Source organism: Mesoplodon mirus (assembly GCF_964341445.2).
Source record: "Mesoplodon mirus genome assembly, chromosome: 8".
Classification (NCBI taxonomy): domain Eukaryota; kingdom Metazoa; phylum Chordata; class Mammalia; order Artiodactyla; family Ziphiidae; genus Mesoplodon; species Mesoplodon mirus.
Window position 1 is genome coordinate 12,494,231 of NC_138984.1, and position 12,537 is coordinate 12,506,767.

At 36.7% G+C, this 12,537-nt stretch overlaps 1 long non-coding RNA gene across 5 annotated transcripts in view; it reads left to right on the plus strand.

Moving 5' to 3' along the window:
* Positions 1-12,537, plus strand: part of LOC309809530 — a 119,730-nt gene that overhangs the window by 45,240 nt on the left and 61,953 nt on the right. The window contains exon 5 of one of the 5 annotated variants that reach the window (XR_014294868.1): positions 774-894. The exons of the other annotated variants lie outside the window; for them this stretch is intronic. This is a non-coding gene — a long non-coding RNA (uncharacterized lncRNA). Of the gene's footprint in view, positions 1-773; positions 895-12,537 lie in introns of those variants that run through there. 5 annotated transcript variants of the gene reach the window in all.

Consider the following 12,537-nt stretch of genomic DNA (forward strand, 5'->3'; position numbering starts at 1 on the left):
TCAGGACACAGTATATGCACTAGATAAGAGACTTCTATATAATGCTGTGTCCTTATCAAGAAGAATACATGACATATATACACTAATATGTATAAAATGGATAACTAATAAGAACCTGCTGTATAAAAAAATAAATAAAATAAAATAAAAAAAAAGAATACATGAGTCCAAAAACCAAAGGATCTTGTTTGCCATTCTTCCCAGTGACCCAACTACAGAATCGTTTATATAGCAAATAATTGAGAACAAGAGAAATGTCAAATTATGGTATATAACATGACAGAATGATAATTAATAGCTATAATTATTGAAATTAAGAATATTTATTATGTATTGGCATTATATGGGATAATTTTTAACTCTCATCCCCACAACTCTGGGTTCTTCAGGCTTAGATGTTCTGATCTCCAAAGGACATTCACTTTTGCTAGGAGACACAACTAAGTATCCATTTAAATATAAGCTATGCCTGCCTCCAGGGCACCTTGGACTCTGTGTGTCCCAGGTCTCAGCAAGTAAGGAGGTGCCTTCATTCCAGGGGTAACTGACCCTGGACAGAATGGGGAGGGAAGGCTGCTTTTACACAATAGAGACAAATAAATGGAACCCAGGTCCCCAAGGTTTTGTATTTGTGTTTTATTTTCTTTTTCAAGGTTATTAGACTCATTTTTTTTCAGAAAATACATTTGGTTGAAATACCTTCTGAGACTTCTCATGTTTGATATCTTTCTGTTTCTCTTCTCTCATCTCACTATAACTTTCTTGTTTCACAGTATTCTTCATCAGAACTCTGTGGACATTGCTTCATTGCCTTCTGTCATTTGATGTTATGAAAAGAGTTTTAATATACAACTACTGTATAATTTTTTGTAGGCAACCTCTTTATTATTCTGCTACTGTTCATGCAGAATTTTGTTTCCTTTATTTTTGAAATAAAAACATGTCACACAATATATGGCTTTTTTTCATTTGTTTTATCTGGCAATCAAGGGCCCCTTTGACCCAAAACCTCAAACCTGTTGAAGAAAAGTTTTTTTTTTTTTTAATGTTATTTTGAGTATTGCCTCTCATACTTCTCTTCTGTTTTCTCCTGAAACTGTTGTTACACATGTGCTATTGCTCTTTGGTACCTTTTCCATGTCTCTTATCTTTTCTCTTGTCATTTTCTTATCTTTATTCTTAACTCTCAGTTATTGAATAATCTGTGAAGCACATCTTCTGCTGTAATAGACTAAGGTTTCAGGTGTTCTAATGAAGGTTTTACTGCCAGCATTGCAATTTTAAATTTGGAAATAGGCATTTCTTCCAGATCTCAGATGGCTTAACTTAGTGCTTGACTAGTACAGATTCAAAAATATAATATTCTCTTTAACTTTTCACCAAGTCTTTCTCCTTTTATTGCACTGAATCTGCTGAAGTTGAGGAATATTTGGTTGATTTCTTTGATTGGCTCATTTCTTTTGAATTAATGTCTCTTTTTATGTGTTTGCTTATTTTTCTCTCTTCATCCTTTCAGGTCCAAGGTTGTCTAATGTCAAAAGATTCTGGTAAATTCCAGTAGATATTGTGTGGTCCCTTCTTAGACTTTTCAGGCTCAGAGGAGGGGAAAGTAACACTTTTATATTTATATAACAATTGTATTCACCAGATATGTATTACAAGGGATTGAGAAGTAGGGAGAGCTGAAGGTGGGGTACTTTGCACTCTGCCAAGGAGTTTTTGTTTAGTTTTCTTTTAGCTTTATTAAAGTATAATTGACAAATAACATTGTAAGATATTTAAAATGTACAGTACAGTGATTTGATATACCTGATATACATATTCATTGTGAAAGAATTCCCCCCATCAAGTTAATTAACACATACATCATCTCACGTATTTCCTTTTTTGGTGTGTGTGTGAGAACATTTAAGTTCTACTGTCTTAGCAAATTTCAGTTATACAATAATACTGCTATCACCATGCTATGCAGTAAATCCTCAGACCTTATTCATCTTAAAGCTGAAAGTTTGTACCCTTTTATCAACCTCTCCCTGTTTCCCCTACATTTCAGCCCCTGGCAATTAATTTTCTACTCTCTGTTTCTATCAGTTTGAAATATTTTGTTAAGATTCCACACATAAGTGAAGTATTTGTCACCTTGTATATTGTGGATATTAACCTCTTATTGGATATGTGGTTGGCAAGTATTTTCTCCTTTTCCATAGGTTGTCTTTTCATTTTGTTCATAGCTTCCTTTGATGTGCAGAAGATTTTGTTTGATGTAGTCCCACTTGTTTATTTTTTGCTTTTCATTGTCTTTGGTTTTAGTGTCAAATCCAAAATATCATTGCCAAGACCAGCTTTAATGAATTTGTTTATTAGTTCTAACAGGTTTTGTGTGGAGTCTTTAGGGTTTTCTATGTACAGTATCATGTTATCTGCAAATAGAGAAAATTTTATTTCTTTCTTTACAATTTGTATGCTTTTTTTTATTGCCTAATTGCTTTGTCTAGGACTTCCAGTACTATGTTGAATAAAAGTGGTGATGGTGAGCGTCCTCATCTTGTTCTTGATCTTAGATGAAAAGCTTTCAGGTTTTTTTTTTTTTTTTTTTTTGCGGTACACGGGTCTCTCACTGTTGTGTCTACTCCCGTTGCAGAGCACAGGCTCCGGACGCGCAGGCCCAGCGGCCATGGCTCACAGGCCCAGCCGCTCCATGGCATGTGGGATTTTCCTGGACCGGGGCATCAACCCGTGTCCCCTGCATCGGCAGGCGGACTCTCAACCACTGCGCCACCAGGGAAGCCCCTGTATGTCTTTTTTATTGCCTAATTGCTTTGTCTAGGACTTCCAGTACTATGTTGAATAAAACTGGTGAGAGTGGACGTCCTCATCTTGTTCTTGATCTTAGAGGAAAAGCTTTCAGTCTGTTTACAATACTCATCTGTTCTTGAATCTTTTCTACTTTTTCCAATGAGGCCTTGACATATTAATCATAATTTGTTTAAAGACCTATCTGACAATTGCAACATCTGTGTAATATCTGAGTCTGTTTCTGATGCTTGCTATGTCTCTTTAGACTGTTCTTTTCCTCCATCTCTCCCTTCCTCCCTTCCTCCCTCCCTGCCTTCCTTCCTTCCTTCCTTCCTTCCTTCCTTCCTTCTTTCTTTCTTTCCTTTTTGTTTAGAATGCTTTATACTTTTTTGCTGAGGGCTGGATATGTTGCTTTGGGTATTAGAACCTGTGGTAAATAGGCCTTCATTGTGAGGACTTATGTTGATATGGTTAAGAATTGAGCTGTGTTTTGTTTGTTGTAGCTTTGGTGCCAGATTTTTTTTTTTTTTAACTTTTTTTTTTTTTAATTTTTTGCCTTATAACAAATTTAATCAGTTATACATATACATATGTTTCCATATCCCCTCCCTTTTGCGTCTCCCTCCCACCCTCCCTAGTTGCCAGATGTTTTAATTCTCTCTACATTACTTGCTTTGGTTTTGGTATTTTGAGCTTCCCTCCGCATTCCTCCTCAGAGAGAGTATGCACCTTGCACTGTTATTATCCTAGAGCCCCATTAATTTGGTGGTTAGTGTGAGGGTGGGTTTAACTTTCTCTAATCTATGATAAGTCTCAGTCTTTTAGTGGACTTGTTTCTCTGGGCTGTGACCTTCCCAAATGTTGTTCCAGCAGTTGCCCCCTGTTAGGTGAGACAGGAAAGCTATAGAGGATTAGAGTGAGAGGAATGCCTTTGCCACCTGGGATCAGGTTCTGGTAATTTTCTTCCTCTGAGGAGTAGGTCGTTTTTGTGGAGTATGCTCTGGGTAAATTTCACAATGATTACTCTTTCCCTTCCCTTGCCAATGTCAGGAGGCATTCTTTCTGGGATCTTCACAGTGAGTACCTCGTATGGTTCCTGGAAGTACAACTCACCAAAGTGTGGGGATCCCAAGTCTGCATCCCCCAGGAGGTTCTCATTCTCATTCTAATCCACATTCAGCCTCCAGCAATTTATCAAAACTCTCCTCTAATTTTCTTCCTAGTTTATGGCTCCAGTGGTCATATCTATCTGCTTTAAGGAAGCAACTCTGACTCTAAATTCACCTTTCTCTCCAGATTTTTGGAGTGATGATTTGCTATGCAACTTCAGTTTTCTGATGGGTCTGAAAAAAGTGTCAAGTTTAATTTGTCCATTCTTTTATTCTAAGGATGGTAGTGACAACTTCCAAGGTCTTTATTATGCCGGGGCTGAATATGGAAGTCCATGTGCTTTTTTTTTTTTTTTTTTTTTGCTGCATTCATCTTACTTCCATATTTTAGTTATCCATAGGGATGCTCAATACTCCCATAGGAGGCAAGTTGTTTTAAATATGGGAGATACAACACAAGGAAGAATTCAGCTTTATTATACCAAAGATACAGATGCTTTCCTATTATTTACTAACTATGAGGAACTATGCTCAATACTTCCTTTTTATCCATTTACTCTTCATAAAAACCTTACAAAGTAGTTTACTACTTTGATTCTTATTTTAAAGATGAAGAAACTGAGGCACAGAGAGATTAAGACACTTGCTTCTGGTCTCACAGCTATTAAAAGGCAGAGCTGGAAGTTGAATCCCAGTAGACTGCCTCCAGAATCTGCTTGTTTAAATGTTGTTGTGTGCAGTCTCTCCTCTGTTAGCAAAACACTTCCAAATGTGCACAAATCTGCAAACATTGTAAAAATACCAGTGTCAGACCTATGACCTCTCTGAAATTCCTGATAGTATAGAAAATAAATTTTATTGGGCAATTTTGATTAGCACTAGGTTTTCTATAGCTTTAGACTATTTATCTACTTATACTCTTCAGGTTAAAGACAGATACATTAAAACTCATACTAGATAAAAATACATGTAAGTGAGGAAATTATGAACTAAGAAAAAATAAGGTAAACTAAGGGTTGACCTTATTATAACTTTATAACCATGCTGCTTGCTGCAAGACTTTAAGGCCAGGGCTAGTGTGAGGCATCCTCAGTGGCTCCTTGGTTCTTGTGCTCTAGGCCTCTTACTAGCCTCACAATAGCTCTGATCCTGAGGTTGTTCCTAGAAGATATGGTCACAAACTTGTCTGGACTGGGTTTTATAGCAATAAATACAAAAAGGGAAACATGATTAATGCCACAAAGCTAGTAACTTATGAAAAACACAATAATTGTTGGAACTTGGAGTGAGAAAAAACTTTCCAGTGGTTCTTTACAGCAATATCTTGATGTAATATTATGAAAAATCTTCTCAAAACATCAGAGTGGTAAAAACAAGGAGTGTCATTGGAAGAGGCCCAGGGCATGATATCTAAATATAATTCAGTGCAAGTGGTAACCTCATATAAGGTCTCAAGGGAGGATACTCCCATGGTCCAGGCTTATCCTTTATTATATTATTTATTCCTAAGTCCCATCCAGAGGAATAAGGGACTTAAATTTTATTGACCGAATTTGTTTATTTTATTTAATGTAGTGAATAATTAGTGTGTGTGTGTTTGTGTGTGTGTGTGTGTTTGGTGAGGGGGCAGCCTCAATTATCAGTTCAAATTTATCTACAATTCATACAATGTGAGGCACTTCTGAATGACCTTAAATGTCTTTAATTGTAGTTCAGGATGCATGACTGATAAGCACAAAATTAGATCTAACAAAATGAGGAAATATATAATTATCAGGAATGTGGTGGTAATGAGAACAACAGAAAGTTAGAGATAGTAGCAAACTAACATTGGCTTGGCTTGACTCTTGCCTTGTGGGAAGCCCAGAAGGAATTAACCTGATGAATTCTTCAATCATTTCTTTATCTAATGATCAGTCATATTTGGTACCAAGACAGATGGTAGCGTTCTGCTGATGTTGACACGGCTTTGAATAAGAAAATGTGTGAAAACTCAATAGCTCCTCCTACAAGAACTTCATTAATATTCAGTTATTAGATCTAACTTGTAGCTGGATATGTTGGTGGGTGGTGCTCAGGGCTTGTTAGAGATGGGAATACTTCCATAAAGCACTGCCAGATTAAGCAACAATAAAGAAATCTAAATGTTCTCACTATTGGGTATGGGACTGGTGTAATATTCTTGTTAAAAATCTGCTTTCCCCTCATTACAGTTATATTTTCTGTTGGAGTTTGTGGCTTCCTGTGGAATCTAATTCTTTCTTTTGTTTCATAATTCAGTTGATAGAATAAAACATGTTTTTACAATTTCTTGGGAGAATTATCAGCCTTTATATCTTTGGGGCCAAGTTATTGAGCTTCAGCTTCTATGAGTCCTCATTTCCCATTTTGACCCCTACTCTTGAAGAACAAGCAAGTCATGATTTTGGAAGGAAGACACACCATATTTCAGATGACCTTATAGAGAATATTTTTAATGAGAATGAGTTAACTGGGTCAGAGGGACTCTGGCTTTATAAGACATAGCATGGATGATCTAACATGCAGTGTTTCTCTTTCTAAAGGTAGAGATTAAAACGAATGAATGGTTCAGCAACAATTTGATTATACCTCTGTTCCTTAGGAAAGACAAAATGTCAGATAATTCTGGACTGCATATTACAGTTAACATCTCACAAGTACATGGGTTTTCTTCTTGTTATTCTTCATGTCACATTTGGTTCCTATAGGAGGGAGTGTGGATTGCATAATGGATCTGTTACATCACCCAAATCTTATTCTTTGTACTGGGAACCTCACAAAGAGGTGAAATCCTTTACCATGGTAACCATCAGCACAACAAAATTCTGAGCTGTGGATCACATTTTGTTTTTTTGGAAACATCTGAGTAATTAATTTTGGTTAATTTTAAATTTCTTCTCAGATTCAATTGAAATGCTAACCCCTCCACATATTCTTTCTTAATTCCTTTCCCTTGGAGCAAATATTTTAATCTTATATTTTTATAGGGTTTCTTGTTTTCTACCCTGAATCATGGTTAACAGTGCCCAGGTCTCATTGTCCTTATTGAACTGAGTTCCTTTAAAAGGCAAGGTGAACATCTGATTCAACCCTAAATCTTTCAAAGATCTGGCTAAGTGTTTGTTAAAGAGTTGGTGTCCAATGTACATTTGTTGAATGAATATGTAAGAGATGCTAGTTGGCCAATGCAAAGACAATGGGTAAGAAAAAAGTATCCAACTATTAATGGGTTTTGAGTATTTTTTTTTTTGAAAATAGGCTTAATACCATATATGGGATGTGGCTGAAACTACTGAAATACATCATAGGTGACCCAGATGTCAGTTGTCCCTTCATCTTCCTCCTGAAACTACCTGTCCATGTTATCCCCCATCCTAATAAGAGAAAATCAAACATTCATCAGTGTAGAATCTACTGAAGATGTGCCAGGAAAAGAAGAGGAGTGGGTTATAGCATAAACAATTTAGAATTTAGAAAAGTTCATGGATTGGCCTTTACTTGTTGCCTCTCCTGAATTATTACAGTGCTCAGCAAAATGCCTTCTCGTTAGCATCATCCAGCATCCTTAAAAGGTATTGGGGGATGATATGTGTTCAATAATTCAAAAGGACCTTTATTAAAATGATTAAATGTTGTTAATAATTAATGCATTAACAAAAATTAACATTATCTGATAATATGCCTGTCCTAGATGTGACAGATGGAAAAGTTCTGTAATATACACAGAATTGTAGCCATTTATTTGTTTGGAGAAGATTAAAATAAATGAGCTCCATAATGCAAGCTATGACCCATCTCAGGAATCTTTCAGTTTTGTGGGTCTAACTGGAAATGAACAGTTAGCTCCTGATTCTGTGTGAAAACCATTTTAGGTTATTCCAATACACCTTCACATGCTTGTTCACGGTCAATGGGAATAACTTTCTTGGACATTGCTTAAAGAGAATAAAGAATATCGTGAACTCCATGAAGCTAAGGTTGCATGGAGCAAAATTTGGAAGGAGGTTTCATTGTTGATTTCAGTATCCCCCCAAGCTCTCCTTCTTTCACAGTTTCATCATAAAATTCCTCTACCCCTATTCTCTTTTTGCTGAAATGTATTTGATGACTCTGAAAAACAATTGACTTAGTATTAATCTGTATAATTTAGCCTTGTGATTTTATTTATTTATTTGGCTGCACCACACAGCATGCAGGATCTTATTTCCCAACCAGACATCGAACCTGTGCCGCCTGCAGTGGAAGCGTGGAGTCTTAACCACTGGACCTCCAGGGAATTCCCTATAGTGCCTTGTTATTTTGATTATCATTCAGAACTAATGATTTGACCATTATTCAGAATTAACAATTAAATTGATACTATTACCATTATCTTCATTATTATTTTTAATGAGCAGAGCTAATTTCATCATTTCTCAGATGTTTCATCTTGCTGTGGATGTTCTACTCTTGTTTCCAACAGACTATTCATCTTCTTATAAGAAGACATAGATGGCCATAGTCTTATGGCCAATCATGCCTTTCCCTTCAACTTTGCCTGCCTTAATTCTACACCTCTCCCTAGATCAATTGAGACCATCAAGGTCTGAGTTTACTTAACATTAATCTGGAGGAATGAAAAATAGCTCAGTCATCTTTGGTAAGGAAACTGACAGTGTGGTTATAATAGAGGTTGGTCCATGAGGTCACATGTACTTTATCAGAATGAGAAGGGGCCAAGGGGATGAAGCAAGAGTAGCCACTGTTGTGTAAGTATTTCTACCAGTCTGGTTAACAAGGGGATCTCCTTGGCCTCATTTTAGGAAATAGTCCAATAAGTTACTAGTCATAGAGTGTTTACAAGAGAGAAGGCTAGCTTAGAGTCAATGACTGGAGTGTAGGCAGGCTTTTAGAAGCCTAGCTATGAAGAGGTGACTTTGCATAAGGCCACATGGTATCGAACAATTACATCTTGAGTGACTCACCTAATGCATGAAGTAACTCAGGGAGTCACCAAAACCAAAACAAAACCAAGCAAACACACACACACACACACACACACACACAAGCTACAGACCAGTGATTACTTTTCTGAATTTCCTTTCCTTTCTATGGAGATTTGCCCCAATGAGTGTTTTCAGTCAACACTATTACTGTTCCACTTTACAAACTTGGCTTGGAGGCAAACAAATTTCCATTAAAGGACCTTTATTTCCTACAAGAATGTAACTGTTAAAGATATATTTAAACAAAACTATAACAAGTGTTATAAAGTCATTTCACCACACAGCCTTGAGGGTAACCATAATTAATGTCATTTTCAAATATGAAGGACAGATCCTTCTCTATTTTAAGAAAGAAGTAGTTGAAAATAATTTACATTCTAATGATCTCAACATGAATGTCAGCTGTATTTATTCAGCATTGCTGAGTTGAAAAGGTGAATAAAGCCAGCTGCTGACCACTGTGGTCATTTTTAGAAGAGCTATATCTTTTATTAGGTCAATTGAAGCAAATTGAAGCATCTTTGTTTTCTCACATTCATTCATTCATTTTTTTTTTTTTTAGGAGAAAGAGGGGTGGACATTACAGAGGACAGGATGGTGTGATGGATTAGTAGGAAGTGCCTAGGTCTAGCGTAATAGTCATTGAGATGTTTTCAGTGTTAATAGGTTAGGTAGTAGATTGTTTTGATGTGTTTGCAGCACCCAACTGTCCTGGAAACTGGCGTCTTCACTTGCATTTTCTACATAGAGGCCAAAGCTTGAACAGTGTTTAAAGTCTAAGCCACCGGCATCCTTTTCAGAGGTCAGACTGCAGGAGGCATAGGAGGGAAGTGGTTGGAATGACCTAGACAGAACTTGAGTTTCTTGTACTGCTTTTGTCCTTAAAGCCATACTCTTCACAAGACATTCATTAACTTTTTGTGGCCATGCTGGACTTTGGGTGCAGAATTGAATTGACTCAATCAATTATATCCCCTGTTATTAGCACAATATTACTACTGTTCAAATCATAACTCCATGACTAATTTGTCCCCTTTTGGCCCTTTTCCCAGTTCTATCCCTTTCCTCTGCATTGTCCTTTCCATCCATTTTCAAGCAGGGACTTAAAATTTGTAAATGTCCAGCAACATATAAATATTGCTCAATATATAATTTTAAAATTGACACAAATAGATTATTTGGTATGAATTATACACACTGCAGCTTGATTTTTTCCCATTCAGTATTATGTTTTTGGCATCTGTTTATGTTGATAAATGTAGCTTGATTCTTTTAACTACAGTGTGGTAATCCATGGTATAATTATACCACATTTTTTCTACCTATTCCTCCACTGACAAGCATTGAGAGTGTTTCCAAATCTCTGTTTCTGTCAGGTTTACAGCATAAATAATTTTCTTTGGGGTTAATCATAAGATTTGGAATTTCTAAGGCTTGAAGCATACGTATTTTCAAATTTGTTTTTCAAAATGGCTATATGAACTTTTTCTCCCATCTGAAGACAAGACAATTTCCAAATAAATTTATATGCAAACAATAGTCATTTAAAAGAAAACAGAATCTCCCAGGGATGAGGTTACGATATTATCCAAGGCTAGGTGAGTTGAAGTTCTTGACAAGGACTTCCTTTGGGACTAATCCGTGGTCACTGGCAAAGCATTTCTAGGAGACCATGTCTGAGGCTGGACAGAAATGACCATAGAATCAGCCACCAGTAGTGCTCTATTTGTCAATTGATTAGTGTTTTTTAGGAAGCTGATGAAATTTGACCGATCACATTGCGCACTGACTTCACATCAACATTCAGGTGACCCAACTCATAGTCTAGACACTTCTTTCAACCTGCTGGAGGCCCAGCATGATACATTGGGGTCAGCGACTTACTGAAGCATTAGACCACCTCTGCCAGAAGGCTTGAATTAAGCAGCTACAGAGAAAACAGTTGTGAAAGATTCATCAATCACAGTATGTCTATTATTGGAATTAAAACACCTTCTAACTGTGGTATAGATATGCATTGATTGCTATAGGCTGTGAGTAACATGCTGCCTTTCCTGCTTGCACTGCACTCACTGTCTTTGGACTGGAAGCTGGGATATGTGGGCTGACTTCCTTTCTTTCTTGGAGTCTACTTCTGCATTGCAGGGACCATGGGGTGTTAAATGAAATACATTTATGTCAGGTGATTTGACTTGGTGTGTAATCATCAAACTTAATATTATGGGGAACAATTATTTGACAACTAGAAATTGGAGCATATGATCTATCAAAGATGTTTTATTTGAATTTTGTGTCAGAGGCAAGCTGGGAGATGCTGACACTAAGATATTGTATATGGAAACAAGTAAAGAGAATGCCTGGAATTAGGATTTTCAATGGCCATGTTTACAATGTCTTAACAATTTTGTCTCCCATATTACTGTTCTTGTGATGTCCTTGCAAAGCTGAATAAGGAGGTATAGTTTATATTAAAGATAGTGTTGTAATTAGAAGGGGTGTGTTCTTATCTATACAGTATGTTTTGAAAGTCTTTCTTGGGCTTCCCAAGGTGCTCTAAATTTCACAAACAATAACTGTTAGTGATAAAAGTCACCCTCTGTTGAACGTGTGGCAGACATAGTGTTAAATGCTTTGAGTCATTTGATCCTTACAACAATTTTAAAGCTATGTATCATTACCCGCATTTCCGAAGTATGGAAGCTACATTTAGGCTGAAAACTTAAATAACTTTCTTTATGCTAAGGTGATCAGTATTAAAATACCCGTAGGAAGTGTGAATTTGTTACTCATTTTTTGTCAGGCACCCCCAAGGGGAAACAAATATGCCAGAGCAAAGAGCCAAGATTCACCTGACATTATCAAAGATAAACTTCTCCATAGCATTTCCACAGGCGATCCTCAACTTCTATACATCTTTCATTTGTGTAATCCCTACTTTTTACATTTTACACTGATGCCTCTGGTCACTTTTCACTTGTTGAATTCAGACTTTCATTTCTCAGTGGTCAATGAACGTTTTGAACTATAATATGGTGGTACCAAGTATATGTCTATGGTTCAATTTCAGGAACATTTTCATTTTTGTGTATATAGCACTGCTTATTTGTGTAATTCTAAATGTCTTTTTACTTTTAATGTAGCTTATAAAAATAGTAATTGGAAAACACAAAAGTTCCATTACTTACAATAATAATAAGGGAAAATTTACTATAATGGTAATGGAGACGAGGATGGATGTCATTAATTTCAATTGGGTGCTTGATGGACAAATATAGCTATTGAAATTATACATCCGTAAGTTTCTGCACTTTAAAGTATAACATCCAACTTATTGTTTTATTTGGAGACACTTTGCAGAAAACATGTTTTTTGCATCATGGTGATTTCCCTTCCTAGGAACTGAACAGTTTCCTGCTAGTAAGATCTCCTTGCACCCCAAAGCTTTGTCCCTTGTGGGAAAGTTGCTTTCTGCCCGCTTGTGGCAGTGAGGGAGGGGTGAGCTGGAATGAAGCCTCAAGGTAAAAGGTTGGACAGAAGGATCATCCAGGAGAAAGCTCTAAGACCAAATGCAGGCCATCTCGAAACTCGAGGTGGAATAGCGGTGGGAATGCACCTGCCAGCTGGTT